This window comes from Camelus ferus, chromosome 15, assembly GCF_009834535.1.
Source record: "Camelus ferus isolate YT-003-E chromosome 15, BCGSAC_Cfer_1.0, whole genome shotgun sequence".
Classification (NCBI taxonomy): domain Eukaryota; kingdom Metazoa; phylum Chordata; class Mammalia; order Artiodactyla; family Camelidae; genus Camelus; species Camelus ferus.
In genome coordinates, this window is record NC_045710.1 from 34448033 (window position 1) to 34466961 (window position 18929).

Sequence of the window (18929 nt, forward strand, 5' to 3'; positions counted from 1 at the left end):
GTGATTCCACTGCATAGTCAAGACTGAGAATTAGGACTCTAGACTGGGCCCCTAGGAGTAACATCTAGAACTATACCACTGAATTTGCCTGGTGTGGGAGCTGTTGCCATCCCAGACCTCAGAACAGCACAGCTTCTTCCATAATCTGCAAGCTGCAGCACCACTGACAACCCCAGAAACATGCTGCCTCTGAGGTCACCTGTGCTAGCAAAAATGGACTCCCAGTGCCCAAGCTGTTTCCTTAGGTAGCTCTTTCTGAATCAAAATCTCATATAAGTGCCCCTGAATGGTAGAACCAGTCACATGCTCACATCTCAGCAACAAATGAATCTAGGAGAGTGGTTTATTTAGATTTTTCAATGGGAGGGTGGTATTCACAATGTGGAGAACTATACATATGTGATGAGAATATTTAAAAAAAAAAATTGAAGCAGCCAGAAAAAGCAAATGTCCACTACAAGGTCAACTGATTGAATACAGAGCTGAACATTCATCAGAGACACCCGGGGGAACTTTACAAAAATAAAGATTCCCAAATCATACCACTGGAGAGGCTGATTCAGTAGGTCTGTGTGGGCTCCTGATTCTGCCAGGTTTGGGAGTTATAAGAGTCCAACCTCCCACTTTGAATGTATGCCCTCCAATCAGAAACCTTTCACTTCCAATTAGAGATCACGCTTAATTTGCACATATCTCCAGAGAAGCAACAGAGTAATGCAGACTTGTGCTAAAGTGTAGATGACCAAATAGAGCCTTTGGCTAGGATCTTAAACATAGGAATGGTGTGAGGAAAGGGGTCTAGACTAGTATTAAGAATATGGTATTTCTTGATTCTCCAGGACGGCCATTATCCATTCTTAGGAGAAATATATAGTTTGAAAAGTCATTTTCACTCTTTGAAGCAAATAAAAACAATCTCTTACCATTTTCAGAATGAAAAAACAAGTAAGGCTAGGTAAAATCTCCCAGGCTAGTGGGGGTATATAGAAGGTGATGATTTCTAAGTTCAGTATGTGTAGAGGCTGCCAGAATATCTGTGGGAGTATGTGTATGTAATTTTACATCTATCTAAATAAGGCATGTGTTCAAAAAAGTTGGGTAACGCTGCCCTAAACCAACTGGTTCTTCCTTTTTGGGGAAAAGAGAGTGTGAGTGAATTCAAAGTAAAGTGGGAGGGGAGCCCTCTGATGGCCATGGACTCCAACAGCTGCCCCTTGTGCCCAGCAAATGAAGTGCTTCTTCCAAAAGATTACAAACTGAAAGCACTCCCTGGAGTTTTCAATATACAGACTTTTAAAAATTATTGGAGTCATCCAGCTGTCGCCCAGGTGACTATCGCCTCTTATTTAACGTGCTGTATATTCACCATGCCCTGGGTCAGGGCTACTTCAAATCATACCTTCCGGGAAAGCACATTGCTTTTTATCAAGTTTGATTTACGACCAGCAAAAATCCATAGCCCTCTATGACCCTTCTAAAAAGCCAGGCCTTCACATTTTGTCCTCTTCAGAGGGAATAAAACACCCTCATTTCTGCTATCAGCGCATTGGCCAGGAACACTACCTGGACCAGCAGTTTTTTTGAGACAGGCTTATGTTTGGGGGAGAGGCTTGGAAGATAGAAACCTGATTTCACAATGCAGCTGAGAGCATATGTAACAGCCTATTCTCTGCAGAGAAAATGGGAATAGTAATTTGTATGCATTCATGAAGTCATCTTAGGCTGGCAGACAGCATATTCTAAACCTTACTGGTTCTTGTAACCTCTCTCCTTACGTTTTCATAAAGTCATGACTATTGTGTCATGTTGGTAGGATTGGGGAAGGAAGATTGGCCAGAAGAATAGATCAGTTACATGTTTAATTTGCTGCGGGAAAAAAAAGCCCTAGCCACCTGATAGGTTCTTGACAACTCCTATTAAACTGAATATTTTAAGAAAGAAAAACGGAATTACCTATGGTGCCATGCTCCCTCTGTGTTTGGCTAACGGTAAGTCAGGCAGCTAGCAGGAAATCATAATTGAAAGGAATCCAAATCAAACAGAATCTCCTCTATCACTCATAGCTACTTCAGTAAAGCTCACATTATACCAAAAAATCAAGTGTAAATTGCAGAATTGGGGCTTTATTTTACATAATCGAAAGAAGAGCTGTGAAGAATTACCTTTTAGTTGCTTGTGACAAAATAGGGACTCTGGATGAGTACTTCCTGAAGCTGGGAGCATCGTGTTGAAGTGGAAAGTAGTTTAGCAGCAGGACAAAGAAAAGGAGAAGCTAAGACAGCCTGCACACTCCTGAGAGTTGCTCTGAGAGCTAGGAGGTTCAGGTGACTTGTGACAGATTCCTGTCCCCTCAGAAACAGAGGAAAGAAGCTGCCACCTCTGGATAAACTTACAACAGCATTATAGCACCTCTCAGGTATAGAAACACAAACACAGCATTAAGGAGACCCTGTAAAATGTCAGGAAGGATTGATTGGCAAAGACTGAAATGAATGCTAACACACACTGGGAAGGATGTAGTGACACAGATATTTTCATATAATATTTGTGGGAGTATAATTTGCTACAGTCTTTCTGGAGGGCATTTAAACAGTTTTATCAAAATTATAAATGTGCGTTTTCTTTGACCCAGAAATTCCATTTCTAGGATTTTCTCGAATGAGTAAACAAAGATGTATGTATAAGGGTGTCCCTCCCAATATTTTTATACTAAGAAACTACCTAAGGAGAGAATGATTAAGGAAATCATAATGTATCCATACAAAGGCATACTATGTAACCACTACAAATGATGCTGGGAAAGACATACAGAAAAATGTTAAAAGGTTTCTCTGGATGGCAAAATTTTAAATTTTTTTTTTTAATTAAGGGAAAGGAAACAAATGTAGGAAGAACTACTTGCCCTTCAATAATTGTGAAATAAAGCTGTTTCCTTCTATAATATTAGGACTTCACCTATGAGGCCACCATGACTAGGGTAAAGAAAGATATTTGCTAAATTTTCCCATTTAGAGGAGAAGACTTGTGTAATTAACTATGAACTAATGAAGTCAAGAGGCCACTAGAGAATTTTGATGAGGGAAAACTTTCTAGAGATTCTGTGTTTAACCCTAGCCTTAGAGTTATTTGCTAGCTTTGGATGTATTAAGGTTATCCATAGAATAAATGTTCATGCAATGAATGAATTAATGAATGAAGTGAATGCTTTGTAGAGATAGAAAGGACAAGAAAAACCATCCAAATTTTCATTCTGCAAAGAGGGTGCTGAAAGTTGGTAACCAAAGTCTTACACGGCTAGAGACAGGTACACACAGCTGGCAACTGGTAGAGCTGGGACTAGAGCCTAAGGCTTCTAACCAGTGCACTCAACACTGCTAATGTCCGTTGTAACTTCACAAAATCAAGAGGGATCTGTGATTTCTCAGGTCCTCTCCACCTCCAGGTCCCCAAGTTCTGTATGTGCTACTTGGATGCCATCACTCACTACTGGCAGGATGCTGATTAAGGCTGTGGTTTAACTTGGAGCAGCTAATAACCACAGTAATTTATACACAGGTGGTGCAGTAAATGCTTGGCCACTGGTAATTAAGATGAAGATGCTGTTTCTTCTGCCTTGGGAAGGGGCACACTGAGAGTCCTTTACCCCATGTCCTGGCTTTCTGTGATTGTAGTCACTGGAAGCATAATCAGGTGGGACTGTGGCACAGTTTTCTCTTTCCTCCTCAAGGATCCAGCCCCCGCAAAGTTGTGGAGTATACGCTTTTAGACTCCTTTTGTGTTCTTTTTCAGTATTCCTTTTCTCTACCTGTTGCTTTTCCTTCTCCCTACCTCCTCTCCCCATGTTCTTCAAAACCTCCCAAGTACCTATCCTATGGTCGTCTCAAAGGACCATAAATGGCATTAAATAAATCTGTGGTTTGTAAACTAAATTAAAAAGTGTTTCATTATGGAAAATCTCAAATATACACAAAACTAGCAATAATGCCTATGTCCCTGTTACTTGGCCACATCAATTGTCAAATTTTGCATCTTATTTCAACTATTACCCTTCTCAGTATTCTTTTGGGGGCATAGTATTTTAAAGCAAATCCCAGACATCATATTATTTCACCTTTGAATGAATCTCAAACTGAGAAGGGATTTCTAAAAGCACAATCACTATGCCATTAGTTCACAAATTAGTAGTAATTCCTTAATGTCATCTAACACTCAGTTTGTGTTCAAAGTTCACCAACTGCCTCAAAAATATATTTTTATAATTACTTTGACTGACTTAGGATCAAAACCAACAAAGTCTATACACTCCTTTTGGTTGGTATATTTCTCAAGTGTTTTAAAAATCAATCTATGTATGTATGTATGTATGTATGTATGTATGTATGTATGTATGTATGTATGTATCTGTCTGTCTATCTATCTATCTATCTATCTATCTATCTATCTATCTATCTATCTATCTATCTATCTACCTATCTTTTTTGACATGGAACTCAGATAACATGAAATGAATAATTTTAAAGCAAACCAACCAGTGATACTTAGTGCAGTTACAATCTTGTGCAACCACCTCTAATGAAACATTTTCATCATCCTAAAAGGAAACCCAGAACTCTCTACTCCTGCCTCCCACCAACACCTGGCAACCATCAATCTGCATTCTATTGCTATGGATTTACCTGTCCTGAATATTTCATAAAATGGAATCATACAATATGACCTTTTCTGTCTGGCTTTTTTCCCCCATGAACATGTTTTCAAGGTTCATCCATGTTATAGTGTGTATCAGTGCTTCATTCCTTTCTATGGCTGAATAATATTCCATTATGTGTATGTACCACAATTTGTTTACCCATTCATTTGTTGATGGACATTAGGGCTGTTTTTAATCTTTGGCTATTTTGAACAGTGCTGCTGTGAACATGCTTGTGCATGTATTTGTTTGAGTACTAGTTTTTCATTCCTTTTGGGTATATAACCAAAAGTGTAATTGCTGGGTCACATGGTAAGTTTATGCTTAACTTTTTGAGGAACTGCCAAACTGGTTCCACAGGGACTGCACCATTTTACATTCTCATCAGCAGTGTACGAGAGTACCAGCCTCTTGTCAACACTTAATGTTTTCTACCTTTTTTATTATAGCCTTCCTACTGGGTGTGAAGTGGTATCTCATTGTGGGTTTGATATGAATTTCTCTAAGGACTAATGACTTTGAGCATCATTTCATGTGCTTCTAGGCCATTTATACAGCTTACTTGGGAAATGTCCATTCAAGTCCTTTGCCCATTTTTAATTTAATTCAGTTTAATAAAATTTAATTTTACTGGGTTGCCCTTTTGTTATTGTTTCAATCTTTTAAAATCTAATAGTCTCCCTTTCCCCCCTCCTCCTTTCTATGCTACTTATTTGTTGAACAAGCCAGGTCATTTGTCCTGTAGGATTTCCCTCATCCTGTATTTGGCTGACTGCTTCCACATGGTGTAACTTGACTTACTTCTCTATCCCGTTATTTCCTGTAAATAGATACTTTAGAACTAGAGACTTGATTAGATTTTTTGCTTTTTTGGTGGGGATATTTCATAGGTGGTCTCATGTCCTTCCTACTGCATTATATGGAGAAGCACATAATGCCTAGTTGTCCAATTTTAAATTATCCAAACTGTATATTGATATTGAGGAACTCTAAGGTTCTTCAGTGTTCCTTACATACAGAGCCTTGAAAATATTTAATTCAAATTTCATTAAAAGTATAGAATTGACTCTTGCTTTTCTGGATTTCCTTGGGTTGAAGAGGAAGCTGCATAGGTGAGCCCTGCTTCAGCCAGAGTCACTATGCCTTTATATATTGGAGTTCTAGGTAAGATTTAATTAGATAAGCTATTACATTAGTTTTAAAAATATGATATAATATGAACATGATAATAAAATGAATCCCTTCTAAAATATTAGCTGATTGTGTGACCCTTTCCAGAGGTATTTATGTCATTACTGAGGACTCTGAGAGCCAGAAAGGCTTTAAGGCTAAATAGGAAAAAAGTTCTTTAATACAAGCAATGGGTACATCTGGTGGCAGACAGAGCAGAGTCTTCCTGGTGATCCTTGAATTATACAACACAGGAACTGTTATAATATTCCCAAATCTAAGGCTGACTCCCATTCATATCATATGTCCTTGCCTCATTAAATGAAAATGAATTTGAATAACAGCATCTCACATTGTAAATTCAAGCCTAACGCTTTATGAGAGGACCATGGTCCAAAATTGAAGTGGTAATCGCTGAGGACCAGGCAGTTGCCCCTGGTGTGATATACAGATGCCCTTCAGGTGTCTTTTGCTAGAAAGATCTCTAATTCTGGTCACAAGAAAAAGATCCTCCATCTTTCTGACACAGAATATACACACTCTCTGGGATACCTTAAATCAATACCTGATTGCCCACCAGACTCTTTTCCTAGTATACCATTAAAATTGAGCTCCTCTCTATAACTGAATGTTGAACACATCAAGGTGATGGATAGCATATCAGTCCCTTATCCTCAGGATTTTTCAGGCAAAGTCTTCAGTCTTCTTGTGGCTAAAAGGAGATTTATGAACCTTTGCCTCAATTCTAGTTTAATCCTCAAATGTCTTGCTTTTTAATCATCAAAGAATTGTAACGTCTGCCCTTCACGAACTAGGGACAGAAGAACGGACACACAGCTGGATCCCATTGCAGGCGAGTGGGGAGAGCACTGAGCCCCCACGTTTCCTCTGAGATGAGAAGACCCCAGTTCTGATTATCTTGTTCTTCTGTTCTATAGTATTGTTTCTGGAATAGAAAATCTTGCTGGTAGAATAAGTGGTTTAACCAGAGTCTACTTATGCTATCATTACTATCATCATTATCATCACCATCATCATGATGCCTATATTCCAACATAATGCTGGAAATGAGGGGCAATTACTGCCTCTCCTGACCTTCTGAAGCTGATTTTAAAAGGGCTACAGAAAACAAGGAAAGAAAAGTGGCCAATCCAAGGCTCAGATCAGCTGCTGGCCCCACAAACTCCAAATTTACTCTAGAAAAACTCAATTGCCTTTCTAATTGCCCAGACAGAATTCTCATGAATTGTCCATAAAGGCTTGGGTTAAATTTTACCAGCTTTTATCCAAACTGATATAAAAAGAATATATACAGTAACAGTGAATTTTCAGACACAAATGTCAAGGTTTATCAGCTCCCAAACCCTTTCCCCCAGTCTGTCCACAACTAATAGGTTTCAGGCTGATGACTGTAAGCAAAGGACAGAGATACTGTTGAAAGGAGGGTTGACCCCAATCACACACAGAAAATGAAGCTGCATAACAGGCCTTCCAGAGGGTATCCTCCCTGTTCATCAGGCTACTTCCCTTATGGTACAGAAATCATACTTCGTATGTATAGGTTTAGGTATAAGATGTTCATTATGATGAACAACTGGAGAGAACCTAAGCACTCAATAGTGGGAAGACAGGGAAGCATAATTATATCTTGAAACATTAGAAAGAATGCTGCACAAAACTGATTGATGTGGGAAGATGTTCATGATAAATTAGTTGAAAAATAAGACGGGAAATTTTACATATTTATAATTTTTCTTTTTAGTTTTGGATATTTTTAGGCTTGAAGGAACTATGTGTGCTTTATTCGAGAAGAGAAGGGAGGTTCTATTCTAAGCCTTTTTGTATATCTGCATGGATTGGCTTGGAAGGCACAGACACTTTGGACCAATGGGAATGAGGCAGATAGTGAAAATATTTCAGCTTGGAAGGGGAAGGACAAGCTTAGATGACATTGGAGCAGACTTAGTATTGCCTGGGAGAATGAAGGAACTGGCAGATGGAGTAAGTGAAGACTCGATTTTATGCACCAAACTCCAAGCTTTGAGCTTTTCATGGTTTGGTTTAAGTACCATCAACATGAGGGTGAGTGGAATAATGTGACGGCCCAGCCAGTGACATGAGGTGGGGTAGGAATGATCCTGTAACGTTTCTGTTTTTGTTGTTGCCGTTTTAGCCTTTTAATCTTCCTTCCTTACCTTGATTTGGGGGTCCTCTCCTGCATATCCCAGGGGCAAGTTTCAAACATCAGCTAGATGGAAAAAAAAAATGGGCTCATATAGAGAGAGGGTGACAATGGGACACCATACATATGGGTCTATTTTTCAGGTGGCAGATAACCACCCTAAATGCACTGCCCAGGTAGAAACACAGGTTAGGATTCAGAGCCTAACATCAAAGATAGGGAGCTTTGTTTCAACAGGTTAAAAAGCAACGCGTGGTGTTGGTGCAAATATGTCTGAAAGGTGTTGGCAACTTCAAAGGGATTCATTAGGAGATCTCCCCATTAAAGCCCCTGGAAGCTTACTAAAAGCATAATGGTGCTTTTATAAAGGAAGGCCCAGGAGATATTTTAGTAACGACCTCTGGTTAGATAACTGGACCAGCAGAGCTGTGTTAAAGGCCTGGAATGGAGAGCAGTTTGTTGTGATGCGTCTCTTGGGGCAAAGTTCCTAACCCTTCTCACCTGTTTCCTCTTCTTTAAAATGGTAATAATACCCAAGCTTACAGGGATGTTGAGAGGATTAAATAATATTGTTTGTGAACAAACACCATAATGCTAATTCCTTTATAGGTTTAAAAAAAAAAAAAGCTCAAAATTAACATCTGAACCAAAGTCTGTGATGATTCTTGCTTTGGGAGGATTCTAGGTTCTTCTCAAGTGAATCATACCTTAAAAACAAGCTATGGAAGAGGAAGGTAGACTCAACCCACTCCTCGAGGTTCAGAAAGAACAAAATGGTGGGATGTTGAAGGAAGGAGGTCATCAGAAGGTCAGAATTTGAATAAGACTTGTAAGAAATATTCTCTCATCCTCCTGGTGCTCAAATGATCTCATTTGGTCTTAAGAAATGAAACCTATGGGGTCTGGTAAAATTTTGATGCTTTCTGAAAAGCTGCATAAAAAGATAAGAAAAAAGGGCCACCGCTGGACAGATGGAGTGATATACATACACTGCAGTACTGAATCTTGGACAAAAAGACCCACCATTACAATCTCGCTTCCAGTTCAGAGGCCAGTTCAGCCAAATATTTTGTTCATGCTTTTTAAAACTCAGTGGCGAGTACATAAAAATGTCTACAACACAGATGAGGTTGGTAAATTCTTAAGAACAAGACAGAAAGGAGAAGTGATTTACCGAAGTATGTTGCTGGGTTTGTTTTTTATTTTTATTTTTGCTCTTCTAATCCCCAAGCCCACAGCAGTCGGTCTAGTTGAATTTTGATTTGTTTTGTCTCATATGAATGTGAACATCCATCCTCCCAGTAGAAATGGTAAATAGCTGTACACATCTATGTCACAAAGTGGTCATAAATAATGATCATTTATAGAGCTGGTGGGAGGGCAACCTTTGGGCTTAGAGCTACACTGTTCTATGTAGCTACACTGTTCTATGAAGTGTTCTATAACTAAAAGAGCAAAAACACTGATTTTTGTTGTCATTTAAAGTTATTATTTTAAAGTAGTATGTACATACATATAGAAAAGAGGAGAAATTGATATGGTAAAGAATAGCTTTAAACAAAAAAGTTCTATATCTGCTACAGTAGTAACCATTTAAAATGATTAGTTTTAGGCTACACAAATCAAGCATGAACACTTTCTCATAAAAATCTGAAACCAAACAGATAAGGTAGCATCCTTCTTGACCATCACCCCAATTACAGCCCCCTTCTCAGAGGTTACCATCACTATTAATACTGGTGGGTTTCCTCTCAGATCTTTATAATCTGTATAGGTATGTTTATTTTGTTTTTTTATTTTGCACAAATGGTATACTGCATTTATTATCTAACTTGCTTTTCTGACTCAACAATGTCTTGGATATTTTTCCATATCAGTGCATATATATTTATTTCACTTCTTTAAACTGTTGTATAATATCACTCTGTCATAATTTATTTATTATGTAAAGTGAACGTTTAGATATTTCCAATTTTTCACTATTAGAACACAGAGCTGCACTGAACATCATAGTCCCTACTTCCTGGTACACGTGTGCAAGTGTTTCTCTAGAATAGATGGGAAATATCCATTTTTAGCCATTTTATTTTAAATTCTGTTGTTTACCATGACCATTCAAAATTACATACTAATCATTTATTTCTTGATTTGTCAAATTTAGATCTTATCAATTGTCTCCTTACTATGAACACACTTCAGTTTCTAGTTGTTTTATAAACAACTTTAGACAGTATCTTTTGATTCTCTACCATGAACATATTAGCACCTCTACTTCATCCTCCTCCCTTCTCCTCCCAGCTCCTGTCAGCTATAGTACTACTTTTATCTTGTCCAGGTGTATAGTCTTTACATTCTATTCTGCAACTAAATTTTCCATGGTTTCTCTGTGAACTAATCTAAAAATTGGAAACTTTTTGACAATGTTTTAATATTATGTCTCTTTAAATAACGTCCTTGATATACCCAAATATTGTTGCTGACCCCTTGGAGAAGGAGCAGAACTGTTCAAAGAAGCCTGTTCAAGTATCAAGGTCAAATTCATTCCATTTTCTTACACTCCATCATATGCTGGAAATCATGCTGCATTTTAGTTTGCATCATAGATGGAGCTTTCAAATAAACAACTCTCTAATAAAGTTGTTCTACTTATGACATTTCTAATTTTCCTTCCTTCCTTTTTCTCTTCTTTATTATTTTTTATCCATCTCCACCTTCATCCTTTATGTGCATTTGGGGTTCTATTTTACCTCTAAATAAGGTCTTACCTATTTTCTATTTTCCAGAAGGTCATCACATCCTCTGGTCTATGCATGGTCCCTCCCTCCTATTCCCTATTACTGAGTTTGGAGGGAGGGAATGTAAATGCATCAGTTCAGACATCCATCTTGAACCAGACAAAGCAGGAGTTGCTAAAAGGTTCCTTCAAACTCCACTGTTTCTTTGAAGGTATTTTCAACATATGGGTGCCAGTTTCAGCAAACAAGGCAACTTTTAGTTTTCTAATTAGCCAGAGACAGGAGAGAGTAGTCTATTGCCTAAATCATAAAACCAGATCCTAAAAATCTGTCAGAAATGGTGTTCATCACTGATTCTTTTACAAGGCACCTAGTCTAAAAACTTGACCTCTAAATCATATCTGTCAGCCCTAGCTAAGAAGGGGAGGGACTGAAGGAAGACTCCAGTGTCCTTGGCAGAGCTACAAAGTTAAACTGTTTAATGGTTCATTGTTTTTCAGTGCTGTGCCAGAGAACTAGCATTGCCGGTAGCCCAGGGGAAGGCAGGATAAGACAGTGGGTAAAAATTTGGGATCCAGGGATTCTGACACTATATATATCTATTTTTTTGTTTGTTTGTTTGTTTTTTGCTGGTTTATTTCCTAAGCTTCAACTTCCTCATCTATAAGGTGGGGGTAATAATACTGCCTACCTCATGGGTTGTTATGGGGATTAAAAGTAATAATACATATAAAGTACTTGGTGCAACACACAGTAAGCATCCAATAAATGTTAGCTATTTTTAAAATGAACCTTGCATTCTAAATATATACAGTCCTTTATGGGAAATTTCAAAAGAAAGGAGGAATGTGATCTCCACCCTTGTGGAGTTCCTAGTCTAAGGAATGGCCAATATTTTCACATATGGCAAAAGTTTAATGGATATCTGTTGGATAAATAATTGAATAACCTTTGGTCCTGATGGGAGACATGGCTCTTCCTCTCAGGGGATACTCAGTCAAAAAGAAATGAGATACATATTATATAAACAAGTACTGAATACATTTAATCACAGTCTATTCATATGATAATTAATTCAACCAATATTTGTTACTTATTGACTATATGAAGAAATTATGTTAGGACATTTAACAAGATACAGTTCCTGACTTCAAGGGGTTTAAAGCCTAGTAGATAAGATTCACACACAGAGCTAAATACATTAGGGTGACGGTATTATGGACCAACTGGGACAAGGCAGTTTTCAAGTTGCCTTATTCCCATGTCCAAGTCCTCTCTCCCCTCTTTGGTTACCATCCATCTCTCATGATGTATCTGTGGTAAAGTTTATTTCCAAGATAATAATGAAAAAAAATCATGCAGACCATGTCTGAAAAAAAAAAAAAATGGAGCTAGGTACATAGTTCCCTAACTGCCTGGATAAATCCATGGATTTAATGTCCCTGAAGGCAAATAAACTTTTAGAGAAACATTGTTCCCACTGACTTTCAAATGCTAGCCATCATTGATTTCTTTTCTCTGTGATCAAAACCCTTCTCTACATTAGTCATCTTACAAGTACATACCTATAGGCAAGTTGGAAAAATCTTTTACTTGCAAATTCCACCATTACCTCAAACTCAGTATATTTCTGGCAGTAGAGATTGGTGTAGAGAAAAAGAAAAGTTTAAAACATGAGTTCAAATCTCATCTCATTGTCTTATTAGATGAGTGACCCTTGGGCAAGTTAATTTAAGCTCTCTGAGTCTCAATTTCCTCTTATAAAATGAAAATAATAGTGGTGTGTCACAGACTGCTAGTTATTACCTCAAATCCAGCCTATCCTTTACTGTAGTGATAGAATTTTTAGCTAGTCACAAGGTTGCCTAGATACAACAAGCTTTCCTTGGCCATGTGAATAAATTCTGGTTAAAGGGATATAGGTGGAAGCAATGGTGTGCTGGTAAGTATTTAACTGGCTCTACACACACATACACACATACAAATACACACACACACACAAAGTGTTACATATAAGCACATAAGTTTATTGTTAATTTTGCTGATATTAAAGACACATAATTTACAAATAATAATGGAGTATTCAGTACTGTATCATAATTTTTTTATAGCCAATTGAATATTACGAGGTGCTTTAGTTGATTATTGCTGAACTCTCATATTTGTATGCAGACTATGATTACAGTTCAAACATGATTTGACAAATGGAGTTCTATTCCAGTTCACTTTTCCTGATAAATTTATTGTCATTAAATCTGAAATGTGATCTACTATTAAACTATCTTTTATCCTCGTAAAACTATATTCATTAAACTGAAATTTCTTTCAGTTTTAGCACTACATATGTTGGAACCTTACTCACCCATCAATGAAGTGAGTGACTTCTGTGAAGAAATATGCAGTATTTCAACCATATAAATGTGATAGATACAATTTCATTTGTTATGATTATTTGGAATTCTCTGAATTGTGTCTTTATATTTTCTTACCATTCTTACCATTGGGCTCCCCCCAACCCCTTACTTGTATGAACTTTTTGTATGTTATCTGTCATATCTATCATCTATCCCTAGAAGGTAAGCTCCATGAATACAGGATTGTCATATAGACAATTGACAAAATAATAAATCAAACTTTGACTTGCAGCATTTGCTAAACATTTTATTCAGCATGGTATCCAGTAGCACCTACTGCATAAAAGGTGTCCAAATAAATATTTGTTAAATGAATGAATGTATTGCAAGTATTTCTCCAGACTATAATTTATTTTTATTTTATTTATGCTTATGATTTTTGCTATACAATATATTAAATTGTACATTTTCAAGTTTGTCTGACTATTTGTTTATTGAGTCTGAGTTTTCTGTCCTATTTAAGAATGCCTCTCTCATCCCAAGGTTGATTATTCTCCTAAGTTTTTCTAAAAGTTTTATTTTTTTGGTTACATTTCAGTCTGAAATCCATCTGGAATTTATTTTTGTATATGACATGCGTTTCTTCCAGATGACCAGCCCATTGTGCCACTTCTGTAAATAAAATATTTTTTCTTTACTAAACTTAAATTCTACCTTTGTGTTACATTAAATTCCCATGTATCATGGACTCTACTTCCAATTCTCTAATTTGTTTCATTATGCCTATTTCTGGACCTTTGTCATATTCTTTGATACACTGACCTTATAGTAATTGTAATATAATAACAGAGCACAGTTGTAGTATCCATGATATACTGTTCTCAGCAATTTGAATTTAATCCTCACAAACCCTCTATGAGGTAGGTACTATTAATATCCTCACTTCACTGGTGATGAAATCAAAGGGCAAATAGTTTAAGAAACATGCTCTGGGCCATATCACCAGTAAGTAGCAGAGTCTGGGTTTGAACCCAGGCACCGTAACTCCAGAGCCCACGTTCTTAACCATTAGGTAAAATTGCCTCTCTGTATCGCTTGTAACCCTTTACTATTCTTTTTAAAAAACAATTTTGTTAGCTATTTTTGGTATGTATTCTTTTATAGTGTTCTTTAAAATAATTTTATTCAGTTCCCAAGCAAAACTGAAACCACTTTATTTAGATTCTAATTAGAATTGCATCAACTTTATATTTTAATTTTGGGAGGTATATGTTTTTATGAATTGTCTTCCCACTAGGAATGTGATAAATTTCTCTGTTGTGGTCTCATTTCATGTATTCTTCATTAAGAGTTTATAGTTTCCCTTAAATAGGTTCTGACCTTGTAAAATTTATCTCAAGTATTTTAAAAGTTTTGTCATCGCTGTGAATGAAAATTTTATCCCCATTGCTGAAAGTATAGAAAAAAGTTATTGGCTTCTTAGGCGTGTATTTGTGTGTGTGCATGTGTGTGCTTATATATGTATACATAAATTTATTTCTCAGTCACCTTATCAAATTCTCTTATTAATTCTAGGCTTTTTTTTTTGTCAACTTCAGTTGGCTAGAAACACAATTATATCACTTGCAATCTGAGATAATATTGCTCTCTCTCTTCCTTTCTTTTTCCTTCTTTTCTTCCTCCCTCTCTCTCTCTCTCTCATCCTTCTTCCTTCGTTCCTTCCTTCCCTCCTTTCCCTACTTTTGGGTTACCCTGTGGTAAAATTAATATAGGAAAGGCAAGATAAACTCCTGAGAAATTGATTGTTTCTCTTTTATTTGCTAGCTTTCACTATAATGAATTAATTTCCTATAATTCTCTGACAGTGCTCAATTCGTTTTTCTTTTTCAGTTTTTTAAAAGCTGTGGCAAAATACACATAACATAAAATTTACCATTAGTGACACTTAGTACATTCACAATGTTGTGCAACCATCACCAGTCTCTAGTTCCAGAATATGTTCATTACCCCAAAAGAATGCCCCCTACTTATTAAGCAGTCACTCCCCTTTTCTTCCATCCCCTAGTTCCTGGCAGCCACCAATCTGCTTTATATCTCTACAAATTTACCTACTCTGTATATTTTATACAAATGAAATCATGCAATGTATGGTCTTTTGTGTCTGGCTTGATCAATTAGTTAAAAAATATTATGAATTCATGGATTTAAACATAGTTGATAGGTTCCAATCAATTATAGTAATTATTTTTTTGAAGCTCAAATTTTCCAATCTTTGGTCTGAGTATGAGCCTCTTCAAGCTAGCTTCTGGGTTCCTTTGACATAATCATATCCACCAATTCCATATGTATGAATTCAACTAACCTTGGATCAAAAATATTCAGAAAAAAAATTCCAGAAAGTTCCAAAAAGCAAAACTTGAATTTGCTGCTCACTGGCAACTGTTTAGATAGTATTTACATTGTATTTACAATTATTTATATAGCATTTACATTTTATTAGGTACTATAAGTAATCTAGAGATGAGTTAAGGTATAGGGGAGGATGTGCGTTGGTTATATGCAGATACTACACCATTTACATAAAGGATTTGCTCATCCTTGGATTTTGGTATCAAAAGAGGGTACTAGAACCAATTTCCTGAAGATATTCTAAGCTTTTCTTATACATTCTTTGTTACTGATTCAGAATCATCCATTTCTCTCAGAAACTTGTAGCAAGAAATGGTATTTCAAGACCACATTTTGAATACTAGATTAGTTCATTGCTATTGGGTTAGTTATTGTTTCTAGGCCTTTTCAGTGGACAAAACTAGGCTGTATATATGTATAAATCTATATTTGTATTTTCTAAGGTAAAATACCTCATGAGTTTACAGTAATATTTCTAATTCAAATTCAGGTCTACAGATTTTTACTTAGCCTCTTCTATGTTACAGTTGTTATCTCCTTCCTTCTCTACTATGAATCTTGGTTCTCAAGGGACCAAGGATGATAGAATTAGAATATCATTTGACTACTCATTTGTTTTAACATTCATAGCACACAAAAAATAGTCTCAGTTAAACAATACTATGTACTGAGAAAAACTATAATTTTTTTTTGCATTATTCTCTCCCTATTCTCTCATTTTTTAAAAAAATCATTATACTATATTTATATTGCCTAAGCATGTAAACATTACATACTAAACTCTCTTCCTTTTAACTTTTCATTTTTGTCTTAGTTCTATAGAAAACTATACATTCTATATTTAATGTTCACTAATAGCCCTCATATCAATGTCTCCCTAGTCCTTTTGATTGTTTGAAGTTCATTCTCTAGTAGATTCCTTAGGAAGCGCTGATGGGTACAATAGTCTCTGAATTGTTGCATGTTGATAATCATTTACCCATGCTCTTGATACTTGAAAGTCAATTTTCTGGATATAAAGTCCTTGGCTTACAATTTCTCTTTTTGAGTATTTTAAATATCCTACCTCCCTTTCTTGTGTTATATGGTGGTGGTCTTGAAAAGTTTGATGTTAATTTAATTTCCTTAACCTTACCCATGACTTACTGTTTTTGCTTAGATGACCAAAATGTTTTCTTTCTTCTTTTCTTGAAAACAATTCTAGAATGTGTCTTAGTTTCATTTGTTCTGAGTTGATATTGTTAGGAACAGAGGTGTTCTATAGTTTCAAATCTGTTTTTTTTTTTTTTTTTTTTTACTTCAGGAGAGTTTTCTTCAATTAGATTTTTAATGTTTCTTCTCATCTCTTGCTATGATTTTCTTCCCTAGGATCTTTATTGTCTATACGTTGGACTTCATTGTCTATCTTTAATATGTGCCACTTTCCCTCAAATTCTTTTTTTTATCTCTCTATTTATCTTTTATTTTTAAAAATAAAAAAAAAATCCTCCTCTTCAGCTTCTATTCCTCTTAACACATAATCTACAGTGTTTATTAGCTCTAGATTAATCTTTAATCTTGAAATAATTTTTTTCCTTTCTTTCCTTAGATCTGTCACCTCATTTCTAATTATTTTCAAGTTTGATTTATGTAATTCTTTCAAATACTGTATTATTTTCTTGATGTCCTTTAGCTCATTTTCAAATAGTTTTGACAGTCTTGGTATGTTCTGTGAGCATATCTGAGTGCTTTCATTGCTATAAAGCAGACCTAAAAATATGGTTCACTTTTGGACACACTGAAAGGGAAAAACTATTTTCATGATATTGTGAAGACATTATTTCTCTCTTTTACTGTGTTGACATTTGCACTGATATTTCAAAGCAAGGATAGATAAAATTGCTAGCATTTTATCATGAATCAAGGCAATGGGAACACAATATACTAGTAGACATTTTATATACATTTTTTAAAAAGCCAGTTTCACTTAATGTCCTCAATGAAACAGGAAAAATTATTAACTTTATGAAATCTTATCCCTTGAGTACACATTTTGAAAAAATGTTCTGTGTGTGACAAAATGGGAAGTACACACAAAACACTAGTTGTATACTAGGGTATGATGGTTGTTTCCAGGAGGAATATTGCAACTGCTTGAATTGCTAACTTAACTAATCACTTAAAAAAAAAAAAAGGAACACCATCTTTACTTGAAAGAATGATTAACAGGTAAACTATGATTATTCAGAATTAGGCATCTTGTAGACATATTTTGAAAAGGAACTAAATGAACCTGAAACTTCAAGGAAAACAACTGACAGTACTTGTTGCCAATGATAAAATTTGAGTTTTCAAGTGAAAACTTGAATTTTGGAAAACTTGGATTTGCCACCATGAGCTGGCTTTAGAGCTCCCTAATACTTAAGGACTTTCAGGTGAGATTGGTGGTGAGATTTACAAGTGCAACATTTTGCTATTGTTTAATGAAATGTGTCAAACTTTGGAAGATCCACGTAATTCAGTGAACTGATCGTATCCAAATGATCAATGTATTATTACAAAGTTATGCATGGGTAAAAAATCCATTCAAAGACAAATCATTCCAAAGCAATCTTGACCAAAAAGAACAAAGCTGGAAGTAACACAGTCCCTGACTTCAGCCTATACCACAAAGCTACAGTAATCAAAACAGTATGGTACTGGTATAAAAACAGACACATAGATCAATGGAACAGAATAGAGACCCTAGAAATAAACCCACCCACTTATGGTCAATTAATCTACAACAAAGAAGGTAAGAACATATAAAATGGAGAAAATTTCTTTAGTAAATGGTGCTGGGAAAACTGGATAACTACATGCAAAAGAATGAAATTAGAACTTTTTTTTTTCATATCATGTTCAAAGATAAACTCAAAGCCCTAAATGTAAGATTAAAGATCAAAATGTAAGACCTGAAACCATAAAACTCCCAGAAGAGAACATAGGTAGAATACTCTTTGACATAAATTGTAGCAATATTTTTTTGGATCCATCTCCTAAGGCAAAAGAAACAAAAGCAAAATAAACAATTGGAACCTAATTAAACTTAAAAGCTTTTGCACAGCAAAGGAAATTACTGACAAAACAAAAAGACAACCTCCTGAATATGAGAAAATATTTGCAAATAATATGATAAATAAGGAGTTAATAGCCAAGATATATAAACAGCTCATACAATTCAATATCGAAAAAACAAACAACCTGATTAAAAAATGAACAAAAGATCTGAATAGAGATTTTTCCAAAGAAGATGTACCAACAGGCACATGAAAAAATGTTCAGCATCTCTAATCATCAGAGAAATGCAAGTCAAAACCACAATGAGATATGACCTAACACCTGTCAAAATGACTATCATCAAAAAGTCT

General features: G+C 35.8%; 1 long non-coding RNA gene across 1 annotated transcript in view; it reads right to left on the bottom strand.

Moving 5' to 3' along the window:
- Positions 1–7494: 7494 nt before the first annotated feature.
- LOC106729769 overlaps positions 7495–18929 on the bottom strand; it is a 230439-nt gene continuing 219004 nt past the window's right edge. Inside the window, exon 5 of the long non-coding RNA XR_004326315.1 lies at positions 7495–8108. This is a non-coding gene — a long non-coding RNA (uncharacterized LOC106729769). The remainder of the gene's footprint in view (positions 8109–18929) is intronic.